This window comes from Hemitrygon akajei, chromosome 9, assembly GCF_048418815.1.
Source record: "Hemitrygon akajei chromosome 9, sHemAka1.3, whole genome shotgun sequence".
In the NCBI taxonomy this organism is placed as follows: domain Eukaryota; kingdom Metazoa; phylum Chordata; class Chondrichthyes; order Myliobatiformes; family Dasyatidae; genus Hemitrygon; species Hemitrygon akajei.
Window position 1 is genome coordinate 69945741 of NC_133132.1, and position 8606 is coordinate 69954346.

The following is an 8606-nucleotide window of genomic DNA, read 5'->3' on the forward strand; positions in this document are numbered from 1 at the left end:
CTGTTATGTATTTGGATTTTCAGAAGGCCTTTGACCAAGTGTCACACATGAGGCTGCTTAACAAGCTACAGGAAAGATAATAGTATAGATAAAGCAGTGGCTGATTGGCAGGAGGCAAAGAGTGGAAATAAAGAGCCTTTTCTGATTGGCTGCCGGTGACTAGTGATGTTCCACAGGGGTCTGTGTTGGGACGGATTCTTTTTACATCATACGTCAATGACTTGGATGATGAAATTGATGGCATTGAGGCAAAGTTGTGGACGATATGAAGATAGGGAGAGGGGCAAGTAATTTTGAGGTATTAAGAGAGGCTACAGAAGGACTTGGACAGACAAGGAAAATGGGCAAAAAGTGGCAGATGGAATATAGTGTTGGGAAGTGTACGGTCATGCACTTTGGTAGAAGAAATCAAAGGACTGACTATTTTCTAAATGGAAAGAAAATACAAAAATCCTAGGCACTAAGTGACTTGGGAGTCCTTTGCAGGATTCCCTAAAGGTTAATTTGCAGGTTGAGTCAGTGGTGAGGAAGACAAATGCAACGTTAGCTTTCATTTCCGGTGCACCAGAATATAAAAGCAAGGATGTAATGTTGAGAATTCATAAAGCACTAGTGAAGCCTCACCAGGAGTATCGTGAGCAGTGTTGGGCTATCTTAGAAAAGGTGTGCTGACACTAGAGAGGGTTCGAAAGAGGTTCACAAAAATGATTCCAGGATTAAATAGCTTGTCATATGAAGAACATCTGATAGCTCTGGGCCTATACTCATTGGAATTCAGAAGAATGAGGGGTGACCTCAGTGAAACCTATCAAATGGTGAAAGGCCTTGATAGAGTGGATGTGGAGAGGATGTTTCCCCTGGTGGGAGAGTCTAAGACCAGAGGACACAGCCTTGGAATAGAAAGGCATCCTTTTAGAAAGGACATGAGAAGAAATTTCTTTAGCCAGAGAGTGGTAAATCTATGGAATTCATTGCCACAGGCAACTGTGAAGGCCAAGCCTACATCTATTCAAGGCAGAAGGTGACAGATTCTTGATTGGTCATGGTATGAAAGGTTACGGAGAGGAGGCAGGAGACTGGGGCTGAGATGAAATGGTGGTGCAGAATTAATGGGCCAAATGACCTAATTCTGCTCATATATCATGGTCTGATGGTGAATTATCAGCAAACATGTCCACTTCTGAATTAATAATGGAAGGAAGCAACTGATGGTGGCTGAGGCTGGGATGATGACCTCTGACAACCACATCCAACTTCCTTTCTTGAGGTATTACCTCAACCATCTGAACGTTTTCTATTCCCATTGACCTCAGGTTTACCAGGACTCCTTGATGCCTCTCTCAAATGCTGCACTGACATCAAGGGCAATGGCTCTCACCTCTCCTCTAGAATCCAGATCTTTGGTCCACGCTTGGACTGACGGAAACTGTAAATCCCGAAACTGGACATCAGACAGGAGGTTATTGGTGAAAAGGTACCACCGACAACCTCCATCACTTTGTAAATGGTTTAGGGCGGACTTTTTGGATAGTAACCAGTTTTATTGGATTTGCCCTGCTTATTGTGAACAGGACATACCCAAGTAATTTGTCTGGAAGATGCCAGTGTTGCAACAGCTTCACGAGAGGCACAGCTAGTTCTGGAGCACAGATCTTCAGCACTGCAGCTAAGACGCTGTCTGGTCCTACAACCTTTGCTCCACCCTGGGCACTCAGCCCTTTCTTAATATCACAAGGAGTGAAAGAAATGGCTGAATTCTGTCTTCCGTGATGGTGGGAGCCGTCAAGCGAGGGAGGAGATGGATCATCGATCTAAATCTTCCAGTCATTGTCAGAGTTCTGGTGTTAATTTCACAGCCCTCTTTTTCATGGGAATGAACCCCGACAGTAGCCTTAAATTATAGTTTAACTATAGATGTGATTTCCAGGCTTTGTTTTTAATTTACTGAGGCATCTGTTTTCATTCTGTTGAAATTAGCCCTTTTGCAAGTTGACTATCCTCTTCCATAGCTACTCTGGCAATTACAATATTTTGATCACTGTTTTCTAGAAGTTTTCCCAATGGTAGTTGTTCTTTTGCGTCTCACTTATTTCCCAGAGCCAAGACCAGCAATTCATTAATGAAGAGTTTTTTCCTAAACACACCAGGAACGGCCACCAGTAGTCCCAACCTTCTGGCCCTTATGTTGCTGCTTCCATAATCTATACATTATGGAGTTGTCCAGCACAGAAGTGGATCCATCTGTCCATCATATCCATGCCGAGCTTCTTGCTGATCCACACTCACCCCACTTGTCCACATTACGTCCATATCCTTCCATGGCTTTGTAATCATTAACCTGATTTAAAAGACACGGGAGAATGAAATGTAGATCTTACTTCGGGATTACTCTAAGTGAGTCTGCTCACGTATCACACGGTAGCGTGATAATGTATGGACTTCACTTATTTATACAAATAACCCGCAATGAATTAGCTACAAACTCCAACTCAATAGAGAATGCATCTCAACTATATACACAGTATATTATGTAATACAACTACTATATGCAGATGTCCACAGCATAGTAAATTTTTAAATTGTCCCAATCAGGCCTAAAGATTTAATCACAGTGGAGGATTTCCTACTCTTGTGAGATAATGTCTTTCCTGACAAGGGGATCATTCTGCTTGGCCGGTGAGACTTGTGGCTGTGAAACAATCTCAGGTTCTGGGACCTCAATGGTGGTTGCAGGAGTTGACTCAGAGACAGTAGGAAGAGGTTCTGACAGATCTGGACATCTGTCTTCTTCCTTTTTCTTTTTATAGTTTGTACATATTGATCTTGGGAAGGTACATTTAGCTCATTGGAGTTTTCTCTTATTTCTCTTTCTATTGCCCTCTTTACAATCTGATCTCTCCCCATGGTTTCTGCATCCACAACATTATCTGATGAATCCTCTATTTTCATGCTTTAAATCCATTGATTTCTTTACTTTTGCCCTTCCATTCATCCATCTGGGCTTTGGATCTACTTTTACAAGGAGCTTTTTGTCTCCCACTTGAAATTCAAGCAATCACCTTAACGTATGCAGAGTAAATTCTGGTTCTTTACATTCACAAAGTCAAGTGCTTGCGACTTTCCTGAAGTTCCTTTAACTCTCTTCCAACTTAAAATCAAGCCACGTTTCACAAGTAACCGCCTGATTAACATCAGAAGCTTTCTCAGATATGTTGCCAATAAAAACTGTAGTAGTCAGATCACAGCTTTCGTCGTTTTCACTATTCCTCAGAGCAGTATGGCTCTTCCTGGGTCCAACATGCTTTCCAACTAGAGGCACAGTTTGGCACCATGCATGTTTGTCCTCTGTTGGGCCACAGTTCATTGTGTTTGGCATGGAGATAGTTGTGACATCACCCAGGACCTTTCTTAATTCGCTTTTAATTGGCTTCATTGCAGGGTATGTGGCATACAAATCGTGAATTAATCTCCATTCAAGTTGTATTTGCCTCAGCCAAGTACACAGTCACAATTCTGGTCCTTCTATTTTTACCATAAACAAGTTCAATGTGGCTTGTTGTATTTCACTGTTCCCACAGGAGTTAACTTTTCTCCAGTATAAGTTCTTAGTTGGATATCTGCAGGCTTCAGTTTGGTATCTTTGAAATGCCATTCAAACTCATTTTGTGAAATGGCTGAAACAGCTGAACCAGTGTTCAATTCCATTTTAATTAATTTGCCATTCACTTTGGGTGCAAGCCATATTGCTTGTCTATAGTTAATTTTCACACATAAATCTCAAGGCTTCACAGTCCGGTATCATTCTCACCTTTATCAGATTTTTCATCAACAGTATGTAGTTTTAGTGCTCTTTTTGAAACTGCAAATTGACTTTTTAGCTTTTCTCTTCCCTGAGCACAACATTTATTTTTGTCTGACCAACATGCGCTTTGTATGTTTCCTACTTTGTTGCATTTTCTGCAAGTTTCATCTTTAAACCTGCATCAGTCTGGTGTCTGTGAGACCCTGCCACAACGGTAACAATTTGCTCAGCCAGACTGCTCTCTGTCGCGACATTGCTCAGGCTCCCTTTCACTCCGGGCTGCAACTCAATTACGTCTCTGGCTGGTGTTTCCATTGAAACAGCAATTTCTATTGCTCCTTTGAATGTGAGTTATGCTTCAGTTAGGATCTGTTTTCGAATGCTTTCTTTTAAGATTCCACAAATTAGATGATCTCAGTGCATCATTAAGCCCATTACTGAAATGACAGTATTTAGACAATCCCTTCTATTCAGCCACATATGTTGAAATGGCCTCCTCTTCTTTTTGATTCTGCTTATGAAAACTAAGGCATTCTGCAATTAACAATGTAATGTTCCTGTATTACTTTGATAATATCAGCAAAGCTTTGGTTGGAGCAGTTAAACTTCAAAGTAAACGGTATAGCTTTAAACCCAATGCAATTAGCAAAATTGGTACTTGTTTCTCATTGGTTATTTCATTAGCTTTAAAATATTGTTCAATTTGCTCAGTATATAAAATCCAATTATCTGTTGTGTAATCAAACATGTCAATCTTTCCGATATACATTTCTGTTTCTTTTAAATAATTATTATCACCCGGTACTCACTCTTTATGAACCTATGAGCTCTTCCACTTTACGGCCTTTTATTTTAAACACAATCTTGTCTTCCCTTCTGAAGACGACCTCTGCACTGCTTTTCATTTCCTCTCGACCATCTCTGCATGTGCTGGGCTGTTTCTTTTAAACTTTGACTGTTCCTCACTGCAATTTTTTTTAGTTCAAATGTTTCACTCCATTTTAATAGGTTGGTAGCCATCTCAGGTTCATTTAAAAAATACTTCATCGCCAATGTTACGTTTTGTAACTTCAAAACATTAAACTAATTTTAAAGAAGGTACAGAAGTCTGAAATGTGGGTCTAACTTTGTTTTTTCTTTGTGTGAGGTGCCCACGTATCACATGGTAGTGTGATGATGTATGCAATTCATGTATTTATACAAATAACCCATAATGAATTAGTTCAATAACAAGAATGTTCAATCAACCAATATACAGTGCCAATAAAAGGATTCACCTCCTTGGAAGTTTTCGTGTTTTATTGTTTTACAACATTGAATCACAGTGGATTCAATTTGGGGGTTTTTTGACACCAATCAACAGAAAAAACTCTCATGTCAAAGTGAAAACAAATTTTTACAAATTGGTCTAAATTTATTCCAATTATTAAAACAAAATAAGTGATTGCATAATTACTCACCCTCTTCAAGTCAGTATTTAGTAGATGCAACTTTGGCAGCAATCACAGCCTTGAGTCTGTGTGGACAGGTCTCTATCAGCTTTACACATTTGGACACTGCCATTTCCCCCCATTCTTCTTTACAAAACTGCTCAAGCTCTGTCAGATTGCATGGGGATTGTGCGTGAACAGCCCTTTTCAAGTCCAGCCACAAATTCTCAGTTGGATTGAGCTCTGGGTTCTGACTTGGCCAATCCAGGACATTAATTTTACTTTGTTGTTTTTAAGCCATTCCTGTGCCTTTATGCCTGGGGTCATTGTCTTGCTGGAAAACAAATCTTCTCCCAAGTCACAGTTTTCTTGCAGACTGCATCAGGTTTTCCTCCAGGAGTTCCTTGTATTTTGAGGTTTTCATTTTATCCTCTACCTTCACAAGCCTTCCAGGGCCTGTTGCAGTGAAGCATCCCCACAGCATGATGCAGCCACCATGATGCTTCACAGTAGGGATGGTGTGTTTTTGATGATATGAGGTGTTTGGCTTATGCCAAACATAGCATTCAGCCTGATGGCTAGAAAGCACAATTTTGATTTCATCAGACCATAGAACCTTCTTCCAGCTGACTTCAGAGTCTCCCACCTGCCTTCAGGCAAAGTCTAGCTGAGATTTCTTGACCAGTTTTTTCAACAGTGGCTTCCTCTTTGCCACTCTCCCATAAAGCTGTAACTGGCAAAGCACCCGGGCAACAGCTTTGTATGCACAGCCTCTCCCATCTCAGTCACTGAAGTTTGTAACTCCTCCAGAGTTGTCACAAGTCTCTTAGTGGCCTCCCTCACTTATCCACTTCTTGCAGGATCACTCAGTTTTTGAAGACGGTCTGTTCTAGGCAGATTTACAGGTGTGCCATATTTTTTCCATTTCTTGATGATTGACTTAACTGTACTCCAAGGGATATTCAGTTACTTGGAAATGTTCTTGAATCCATCTCCTGATTTGTGCTTTTTAATAACCTTTTTGCAGAGCTACTTAGAGTGTTCTTTTATCTTTATGATGTAGTTTTTGCCAGGGTACTAACTCACTCACAGTTTTCCCTTCCAAATACTGCATTTATTTTACTACACTCAATTGAAACACCTTGACTGCACACAGGTGATCTCCATTTAACCAATTATGTGAATCTAAAACCAATTGACTGCACCAGTGATGATTTGGTTTGTCATGTTAAAGGGGGTGAATACTTATGCAAGCAATTAGTTTGTGTTTTATATTGGTAATTAATTTAGATAACTTTGTAGAGATCTGTTTTCATTTTGACATGAAAGAATCTTTCTCTGTTGATCAATGTAAAAAAAAGCCAAATTAAATCCACTGGATTCAATGTTGTAAAACATTAAAACATGAAAACTTTAAAGGGGGTGAATACTTCTTATAGGCACGATATGTACAAGATTACTCAAACACTTGGGCTCCTTAAGGTTGTTATAGCCAGCGGTGCTAATGGGGACAAGCTCCCATTCACTACCTACTAAATGCTTCCAACTGGCGTGTGCCTCAAATAGCCTCTGACAACCAAGTCCAGCTCCTACCTTCACATATGTTGCTTAGCTAGTAAGCCTAGTGGAATTGTTTCTACTGGCAGGAGAAGGGGTAAAGGTGGGTTACTGGCACCTTAAAACCTCACTTTGGGCAGATAGGGCTCATCAGCTGCAGTTGGCAACTCATCTAGGAGAAGGAAAACTCTGATCTCAAGCCTCCGCTGCCTTGCGGCTATACCCACTCATGAGGAAGGCTTCGGGAGTAAACCTAGAGGGAAAAATCTGAAGATGGAGACCCTAGAGCAGTCCTACATTGAGTTCAGTGTTGACTGTCAACTCCTGTGATGTTGCTAATATCAAACTGCATTGGTCTCTGCCATTCCTTTGGGTTCATACGGAGAGGGGGAGCTTGCTACACAGGCAACAGCTCGCTCTCCATATCGTACTGTCCAGGCTTGCCTATCTAGACAGCTAGGATGCCATATCCATGGTCAACTCTGACTCTCGGAAGCTCTCATTCACCTCACTTAAATATTAAATACACATATGGAGCCTGGCTACTGAGTATTTCCAGCACTTTCTGTTTTTAATTTTAGACATCCTGCCCTTGATTGACTTACCAAAATGCATCACGTCACACTTGTCAGGATTAAATTCCACCTGCCAACACTCTCCCAACTTTATATCTGATTTATATCCTGCTGTAGTCTTAGACAATCTCTCTCATTTGCCACAGCTCCAATGACCCCCATGCCATCCACAAACTTACTAATTATACCTCTTCTATTTACATCCAAATCCTTAATAAATATCACAGTCAACAAACGTCCCAGCACTGATCTCTGTGGCATACCACTGGTCACAGACTTCCAATCAGAAAAGCATTCTTCCACCAATACCCTCTGCCTCCTCACGTCAGCTCACCTGGAATCCAATTAACCAGTTCGCCTTGAATTCCATGTGCCTGGATCCATCTACTGTGCGAGAACTTATCAAATGTCTTCTTGAAGTCTATGTAGACAAAGTCTATCATCGTGCTTTCATCAATTTTGTTTATTCCCTCCTGAAAAACTATGGTGTTATGGTCTTGACTTTGAATGCGCTCCCATAGGATATCTGCTTCAACCATTACCAGTGTCAGATCCTGATGTCTTCTCCTGAATGAGCTGTATGCTCTTGTTTGTCCGATTGATGGACTCCTTTGCTGCTGCTCCCTGGAGCTGCAGGCTGACCCCCTCCAAGATGCTCCATTCACCAAACTCTCAACTTCAGGGATGAATTGCAGTGACATCAACTGATACCTAAGCTCCAGTGCTTGGAGTTCGAACTCCACCTGTCACACCCATTGGTGCCCAGAGTACGCAAGTGTATCCTGGGATACCGTCAAATACATACCTCTATTTCATTAACACAATTTACAGGTAAAGTTAAATATTATCACAGTCATTGTCAGGATTTGTATTCCAATAAAAGGGCCTGGATTGTGATTTTCCAGAACGCGTCATCTTTGGTTGCTTCAAGAAACAAAAGTTAATAAAAATGCATTTAGTGTTTATTTATTTACTTTTCTTTGCATAAATTACAGAAGAGCAAACATTTATTTAGTATCCCAAGTTCTCTGTCAGTGATTAGTGAATTTTGTAAGAGCAAATTCCGTTACTTGAACTATGGTAATACATGGGCCATCTATACCATTAGTTTATGGTTTTACTTCCCCTGATGGAAGCTATTAATTTTCCTGACTGCATTTTAAATCATATGTCTGCCCAAGTCCTTGTTTCCTGTGCTTGTTTCCTTGTTTCCTTTCCACTCAGTCTCCTGCACTGAATTTA